Genomic DNA, 7691 nt, shown 5'->3' with positions numbered 1-7691 from the left:
AGGAAATAAGAAGCTGTGCCTCTTTAATGGATTGGGTTTGGTTGGGCCTTGGGCCCATTTTGGGTCCGGTTCAACCAGTTCGGCCCATCCGGCCCAATCTTGGGCCAAACTTTTCGAAATTGGTATCAAAATTCTCGTTTCGACGAGCTCTATCCTATTTTGATATCAGTTTTGCGTATTTAATTTTCCTATTGAAAATTCGATTTATTGACTAATTATATACCGATTTTAGCGGGGTTTACATCCTACCCACCTAATTAGGAATTTTGTCCTCAAAATTCAGAGTGCGCTACCTGAATAGAGGTGTGGGTAGTCCTTCCGCATCTCTGTCTCAAGTTTCTAGGTGTATTCTTCAATACCAGCCCAACACCAAGCTACTTTCACTTAAGAAAACCTCTCTCCTGCGTAAACGTTTAATGCTAGTATCATCAATCCTAACCAGAGTTACTGGAAGCGTCAGACCTTCTCTTACTTGGACTGATTCTGGTTGTAGGACATAACTGGGTCGAAGGTGTATTTATGAAGCTGTAATATGTGAAACACATCATGCAGGTTCGAACATTGTGATAGTAAAACGATCCTATACGCCACTAGTCCGATGTGATGGGGATTTAGCTTTTTAGTTTTTGATTGATCATCCGATTCTAGTTCGTTGAAGTGATCTTCAGAAATAGGTATCCTCTTCCTTCCAACTTGAGAAGTCTTCTTCTTAGATCTGCCTAACTCTTTTGTCGGCTTTCATAGTGAGAATTCTAACTTAGATTTGTGTCACTCTTCCTCCGTTGTTTCGGCTGTCAAATTCAGGAACTAAGACGTTTGGTATTCCAGTTTTCGGTTAATTCAAATGTGTTTAACATACTGTGAAGTCTCACCTTCTCCTTGATGCATAGTCTCTTTGATATCCCCAAGAAGTGGTTTACTCCGATGGGCAAAATGGGCCTGGTCACTTGATCCACAGTTCCCTAACAGTATCACCTTTTGTCCTAGTCGTCGGCAACCTATTATGAAATCGATGGTTATTCTCTTTTACCTTTAATGCTGAATTTTCGACAGTTGTAGCATTCGCATGGCTTCTGGTGGTCCCTCTTTTCTTCCTCATGCGTCGAACATGTAATCACATGGATCGTCACTTTGTTCTTCACTTCTGGCGGCTCAAAATATCTTCTTAAATTCGCGATACGTCTTAGAACCCCAAGGTAACTTCAAAAATCCTCTCTTGTATTCTTCGGACAACAGTTTCTCACTCTAACTCCTAATCTCGACACATAACCCACTCATGGTGTCTTCTTGATTCAGCCGGCTTTGGTTCTCTTAGTAGCTCCTTATCACTGTTATTGCACTCCTTAAGTCCTTGACTCTACGATCTCTACTTCGACATTAAACATATAAATCCTTTCTTAGTTCCCTTTCGTTTGCCAGACTTCGACATCCTTGGTAGGTATTTATCGTCCCCTCACGCTTCCTGCATTTCGTCTTTGCTATGTTTTAAAATCGCAATAGATTTAGTTTGACTCCTTTAGCTATACCCTTAATATCCAAGCATTTTTCCCAAAAACTTCTTACTTAGGGCATCTGTTACCACTTTACGATGTTGTATTTACACGTATCCTAAACCCCTCTGGTAATGTATCGCACTAATTCCGAGTTGTTAAATAAGTTCGGGTATCCTGATTACTGGATTTGGGGTTAATCCTTCTCTTGGAGGTTGGAAGCTCTCTTCATATTCGGGTATCCATGTAACCGGTGTATGTTCTAGCGTATTAAACTAATCATAGGCTTTGTAGTCTGCAAGAATTAATGCTTCAAAACTCTTTTTGGCGGCGCATGCTTACCTGCTTCATTTTTCGTATCCAAAAGTCTTGCTCTTAAGGAATCAACATCTCAATAGTTGCAGCTATACTTTATACATGATACTAATATAGGCTCGAGTTAATTTTCAAAAGGACATTAAGCTCGAAAAATGAATGAGCAATACAAACGGTGTTCGTAAGGATTAAAAAGAAAATCTTGTACACGGTTAATCAGGATTATACCGAAATAAGGAAATGCACAAGGAGAAGAACCTAGGTGCATCTCAAGAAAAGAGTTCAAATTAAAGACCCTTAGTAGAGAGAACAGAGCGTATAGAGTCAAAGAAATTTCTGCTGATTCTGAAGAACATGGTTTGCGAACAAGGCAACTCTAGTCATAGCGAGGGTACAAGATTCAAGGATTACGCGTTTATACCAAGACAAGCTCAGACTCATCCTGGAAGAAACAATATTCATGTGCACAAGGAGTAAAGTTAGAAAGGTAGTCAAGCTATTTAGGAAAAGCTCCGGATCGAATGTCAATGTAGGTTTCAAAAGAAGGATTAGATCGAGTCGCGAAGATTCGTTAGCACACTCTCTCTGCATAAGGTTTCCTACCGTTCTCTTCTTTCTTCTCCAGCATAACCGATGCTTCCCACAAAGAAATAGTTTGTTAGGTGATTCCCTCTTCTAGTACTCCCTTCGACTCAACAACCAATAGTTTTCGACTAATCATCGACTTGGACCTCATGATTACTGAAACTCGTCACGCGTCACGAAGGAACATTACATATCAATGGTAGGCAAGGAAATTAAAAAATTCAACTGTTGGTTCATAATTACCTCGGGTTTGAAAATCGGGTTCGGTTGCATCCCGGCTTCCTCTGTACAAACAATTCCAAGACATATGCCCCGGCCTCCCGCACTTATAACATACACCTAATCCTGCCCTGCATGGTCTGTTTGGATGGTACCTCTTGCAACTTGAGCACCTTAAGTCACCCGGTTGAGCACTAGTTTGCCCTTCTGGATTTGGGTCCGAACGATTATCGTTCCTTCGGTCATTGTTCCCGCGCTGAGAATGTGAAGCGACAAAATGATTCTTCTTGAAATTTTGGCTCCTAGGTGTAATTTTTTTCCTTTTTCTTTGTGAAGGGTTCCTGGCGACTATTCCTTGCTACCTCAGTTCTCCTTGAGCTTTCTCCCGTTGTTTGACCCGTGTTAACTTGCTCCGGATAACCCGCTGGCACCCATGTATTCGGAACATTATGTCCACCTTCATGTTCACCATCACCATCGTTGCCAGTTCCAGCTTGTGATTCCATCCCATCCATCACTCGGATGGTCGCAGCAGCAACAGCGCCAATGGCAGCAACAACACTCGTCATTGCGGTCACGATATCGGTTAAACTACCTACCGGTATAGTCACCTCATCAGCTCTCCGTCCTCGACCTTGCTTACGCTCACGACGGCGCCTACGAGATGCCATTTGGTTCCTGTTCACTCCAAACAAGTGATATCAAGGTGATCAGTCTCAATATCTCTAGTTTAGTATTTCACAGTCCCAAATGCATGCTCATGAGCATTCATGCCTCATATATCAGTTAGATACCCTAAATAGCATGTGTAGACACCCAAAGTATTCCCAGAGGCATAATCAGTCCGTCCCTCAGGCTCTATAGGAACGAACTGCTCTGATACCATAATGTAACACCCTACTATCCTAAATCTTATGCTTAAGTCATAAGATTGAGATAGTAAGATATTACGACCTCTAAAGATAGAATTATATATATATAATAATAGGAAGAGAGATACTTAACTAGGAGCCTTAAAAAAAAACGGGCAAAACAAAATCGCAAAATAAAAAGCACAACTCTCGGGAAATCGAATTACTTGCGGGTGAAGAAACCTAATAGGAATATGATAGAACAATAAACGAAGAGATAAAGGAAAGCCAAGGAACAGCATAACTAGCCTCTCACTCAGCCTGCGAAGCTAAGGCTGGCCGGAGGATACGTATATACATATAAACATACATAAGTGTCCCCAAAATATACCAAAATACCAAAGTAAACTCCTATCTCTCCCTCAACCTCTAAGAGGAGCAGCATACATAAATTACTTGGAGAGTAAGCTACACTTATATATACATATATACAAATAGAAACCAAAATACACCCAAGAACTACTTCGCTTTCCAGAATCCAGACGCCTAGCGAGGAGCCTCTCGACCTGCATCTGAAAAACAACAACACAATATGGAATGAGAACCGGAGGTTCTCAGCATGGTAAAAGTGCCACGCGCATAAGAAGTACGGTCCTGAGAATGCTATAGGCAATCCTAGAACTCCGTTATTCAATTATCCAACTTGAGCACAAAAATAGAAGCCATAAACAGGGGTAGGTATTCTAAATCTGCCTAACTTATTCAAGTTCAAACTTAACCTAACAACAACCACTGAACCGAAAAACACAATAGCCACCGAACCACTATCACAATAGCCACTGAACCACTATATCAATAGTCACTGAACCACTATCACAATAGCCACTGAACCACTATCACAATAGCCACTGAACCACTATATCAATAGTCACTGAACCACTATCACAATAGCCACTGAACCACTATCACAATAGCCACTGAACCACTATCACGATAGCCACTGAACCACTATCACGAAAGCCACCGAACCGAAATACGGTCATGTGGTTAATCCTTCATTTTCAATATTCAATCAACACCAAGCCATTTCTCCTTTCCTCCATCCCTCCATCGTCCACAATGCAACAAAAACAAGCAACCAAACAAGATCACGCACAAGTAATGAGCAGATAGTACAAATAGCAAGTATAGCAGGTAGCAGGCGATATAAATCAATTAGGCAAACCCAGAAAATGCATAGCAATCAAAGCAAACAAATGCATATGGTGCATGTCTGTCCTATGGCTGATGGGGCCCATCTGTCGGTTATCCAGCCAACCCGACAAGTCCGAAAACCTTAGACTGTCCCTCGTCGCGCATCCCAAGAGTCTATGCATAGATTTCACATACATTCATCATATAATCACTCAATGGGGGTTGATCCATACCCGGGAATTTATACGTGCCCGGTCACCCTTACGACGTAGGGTTAACAGAGTATCGAGAATCAACCTGGAACACGTGGTGGCAAGCCACGGTTTTTACCCAGGGAAACTCGTATCTCAGATATCATCATTCATAAGCCATTTCATAGTCATAATCATTGTTTAATCATTCATCAAGCCATGGCATATTAACTCCTTTTGTTAACAACCTCCCTTTCACACCTTTCATCATCATTCCCTTATAATTCATCTTGATTACCCTTTCCAGGTCCTGACCAAACTATTTATCAAATTCTTCTCAAACTTCTTAATATCAAATAATCTTTAAATCAACCCAACTCTAACGTTAACCAATCACATCACACGAGGATTAAACTTTAACTTCTCGAACCCATGACCATCACTAAGACATCCTCGACACTCTATTTTCTTTTCTGTTTCTAATATAGCAAATGAACTCAGAATTGCACAAACTTTATATCCAGGCGTTCATATTGAAATAAGCTTTCTAACAAACTAAATATCATAATCTTCTGATTTTTCTAGCCTCGGGAATAAAAGAAAAACCGTGACTGCTCTGCAGTGCATAAAACCAGAAAAACAGCAGCAGCATATGATATTCAAAATTCAATATAAAATCCAAGTTAAATCCAATGACTTTGAAAAGTAATGTAGTTAAACTTTACTCATCCAGGAACAAGTGTGTCTTGGTTGCAACCCAATTGTTATTCAATTCTAAGAGTTACAAGCATTGGAAGTTGATACATAGCTTGCTGAAATCTGTTTCTTTTCAGCTCTGACCACCAATATTCAAAAACTCACAACTCCCAATCCTCAACTCTTAAAATTAAGAGGTTTTAGAGAAATAAGGAAAATTATTCAAATTTTATAACAAAATTGGTTTCGCTCCAAAACTCAACTCGTAGAAGTCGCAACAAGGTAAACAAGTTGCTGCCCTGTTTGACATTTTCTGCTGCAGGACAGATTTAACAACCTAACTTTAAAAAATTGCCATAAATTGTATATTTAACAAAAAGGTCCCAAATTTTCCAGTTTAGTTCCTTATATTCCAAGTTTAGCCCAGACTTGGTCTCATGTAATTCCGATCATTACATAATTAGTTACAGCACATGCAATACCACCACAACACAACTCTACATCCTTATCAACAAACACCAATCCTAATCCATCATAAATAAATATAAGAACACACTATTAATAACTTCCACACCTCATAATTCCAATATATATGTCCACCAACAAATCTATTCCAATAACATTACAAGGCTAATCATTAAATACAACAAACAATTCAACTTATCCTATGGTACCTCTAACCTAAGCTTTCACAATACCGTAAATATTAAACGTATGAAACTTAAACCATACCTTGGCCGATCACTTAATTCACCCAAGGCAGCTTCTTAACACAAAATTACAGCCTCTTCAAGCTCAAGTAAAACAGCCACAAACTAAGCTTTGATCACCAACAAGCCTCCAAATATTCCCAATGCATATATACCCACTTAATCTACACCTATTACATATACATATTCCAATTTCAGTTCTCCATTACTAAAACAAGATTTGGCTAGGGTTAGGGTATTCTTACCATACCCATATGCTCAATAGCTTGAGCCCACAAGTTCCGGAAGCTAACTTGAACCTAGAACACAAGAATTGAACAATTTTTGACTTAATTGTTCATAAATTTCCGAAATTAGGAGAAGCTGGCTGAGAAGGAAATAATGAGTTACCTACCCAATTGTTCCATGGGTTTCATAGAGCTCGTCACGGTGAACGCGTGGCCGCAAACGGTTCGTCAATCGGAGCTCCGGATCAAAAGTTACATGGATTTGAAATTAAAGTGAGGGTTAGGTTTTTGCTTGTGTTCTTCTTCCCCCTAAGAAAGTTTCCCAGCGTGAATAATGAAGAAGAAAGGAAATAAGAAGCTGTGCCTCTTTAATGGATTGGGTTTGGTGGGCCTTGGGCCCATTTTGGGTCCGGTTCAACCAGTTCGGCCCATCCGGCCCAATCTTGGGCCAAACTTTTCGAAATTGGTATCAAAATTCTCGTTTCGACGAGCTCTATCCTATTTTGATATCAGTTTTGCGTATTTAATTTTCCTATTGAAAATTCGATTTATTGACTAATTATATACGATTTTAGCGGGGTTTACACTAAGCTTTTGAGAGAAAAAATTGGCTAAGAAAGCCGTGACCAGTTATCCCAAGAGTTCAGGCTGTTTTAGGTGAGAGTCACCATATCTAGCTCTGTCTTACAACAAATGGAAAAGCATAAGCATGTAGACCTCGGGATCAACCCCATTGGTCTTAACAGTATCACAGATCTGTAAGAATTCAGTTAAGAACTGAAAAGGATCTTCTGATGGAAGTCCATGAAACTTGCAGTTCTGTTGCATCAGAGAAACTAATTGAGGTTTAAGCTCAAAGTTGTTTACTCCAATGGCAGGAATTGAGATGCTTCTTCCATGTAAATTGGAATTTGGTGCAGTAAAGTCACCAAGCATCTTCCTTGCATTGTTATTAATTTCGGCCATGTCTCCTTCTTTTTCGAAATTTTCTGTCAGATTTTCTCCAGAGAGTTGTGCTTTAGCTTCCCTTAGCTTCCTCTTCAGAGTTCTTTCAGGTTCAGGATCAGCTTCAACAAGAATGTTCTTATCCTTGTTCCTGCTCATATGAAAAAGAAGAAACAGAAAAGAAAATATGGAATCCTCTATGTCACATTATAGAGATTCCTTTATGTGAGTAGAAGAAGATAGGAATAGAAGAAGGAGAATCCAACAC

General features: G+C 39.8%; 1 long non-coding RNA gene across 1 annotated transcript; it reads right to left on the bottom strand.

Annotated features, from left to right (window-relative positions):
• Positions 1-3738: 3738 nt before the first annotated feature.
• Positions 3739-6823, bottom strand: LOC114927276 (uncharacterized). Its single transcript, XR_003817621.2, has 4 exons — positions 6646-6823; positions 6497-6550; positions 6274-6421; positions 3739-4032 (listed from the first exon to the last, which is right to left on the bottom strand). It is a non-coding gene; the product is annotated as an uncharacterized lncRNA (long non-coding RNA).
• Positions 6824-7691: the final 868 nt, after the last annotated feature.

The sequence above is a fragment of the Arachis hypogaea genome, unplaced genomic scaffold, assembly GCF_003086295.3.
Source record: "Arachis hypogaea cultivar Tifrunner unplaced genomic scaffold, arahy.Tifrunner.gnm2.J5K5 arahy.Tifrunner.gnm2.scaffold_104, whole genome shotgun sequence".
Taxonomy (NCBI): domain Eukaryota; kingdom Viridiplantae; phylum Streptophyta; class Magnoliopsida; order Fabales; family Fabaceae; genus Arachis; species Arachis hypogaea.
Note: the sequence above shows the minus strand (reverse complement) of the source record. Positions and strands in the feature narration are given on the sequence as shown.